A 1185-nucleotide genomic window follows, 5' to 3' on the forward strand; every position below is an offset into this window, starting at 1 on the left:
AAATACATGAAATACTAAGACCAGGTGGAAATCAGTGTGACGTGCAAACGCATTTCTGTGGCTCCCAGGCTGGGCGGGGCGGGGGCAGCTTTGTGAACTTGGCTGCACACGCGGCACAACCCCTTGCTCAGCTGGAGGAGGTTTCAATCAGCAAGCTTATCTGCGCCTGACGGAACAGTGTCACTAGGCCGTGTTGGAAGGCAATTTGTTGAAATCATTCGCATGCAGGAAATCCTGTGTTTACTAACTGGGAAATACTACATAAAGATTTGGATTGGTTTCCCCTTGTAATGCTCTTCCAAGATGAAATTTGGCAACAGAGCCACTGCAGATAAGAAGAAGGTTGCTCAGGAAATGACAACACAATGACAGCTCACTGTACATAATAGGCCTTATTTCTTTGTTCCCATCCCGGTTCTCAAAGTTAGTTGATAGAATCACTTCCTTCGGGGAGTCAAGTCATTCACTGGTTCGCGTCTCAAGTGCTGATGCCTTCAAGGAGCCATGGCCATCTCCCTGACAATGTCAGAGAGATACCTTGAAAATACTGGACTCATCCGTAAAAGTACTGGAGGATAATGCGTAAGAGAAACAGTGAGATTCTCCAGGTTTCAGCTAATCTAACTGAATCAACTAAGTCAGTGGTTCTCAACCTTCCTAATGCCGTGACCTTTTAATACAGTTCCCCATGTTGTGGTGACCCCCAATTTCATTGTTACAAATTGAACATAATTAAAGCATAGTGATTAATCACAAAACAATATGTAATTATATATGTGTTTTCTGATGGTCTTAGGCGACCCCTGTGAAAGGGTCGTTCGACCGCCAAAGGGGTTGCGACCCACTGGTTGAGAACCGCTGATAAATGAACATAAAGTCGGCCCTTTCTAAAGTCATCAGCTTAAACAATAATGTCTATACTTGTAACTCAGGAGTTTCCTTTAGTCAAAAGATCAGTAGCTGTAGACAAGACCTGACAGACATTACATAGCATGAAAAAGATGGGTGGTAATATATTTATTTTTATTTTATTTTATTATTTTTTAAAATAATGTCAATAAAAATGCCAGGTTTAACATGCACAAAGCCAAGAAAACCAACGATGCCAGATACTAAATTTATATTGCCCTGTCCTTTGAACACCCAGCAAGATTAAACTACTGAATGCAGATACCATGCAGTGCA

General features: G+C 41.8%; 1 non-coding gene across 1 annotated transcript; it reads right to left on the bottom strand.

The window, feature by feature from the left end:
- Positions 1-1047: 1047 nt before the first annotated feature.
- On the bottom strand, positions 1048-1185 carry LOC139001363 (small nucleolar RNA SNORA8). The gene has a single exon (XR_011469961.1). It is a non-coding gene; the product is annotated as a small nucleolar RNA SNORA8 (small nucleolar RNA).

The sequence above is a fragment of the Myotis yumanensis genome, unplaced genomic scaffold (genome assembly GCF_028538775.1).
Source record: "Myotis yumanensis isolate MYYU_CA2020_CCGP unplaced genomic scaffold, mMyoYum1.0.hap1 SCAF_1, whole genome shotgun sequence".
In the NCBI taxonomy this organism is placed as follows: Eukaryota; Metazoa; Chordata; class Mammalia; order Chiroptera; family Vespertilionidae; genus Myotis; species Myotis yumanensis.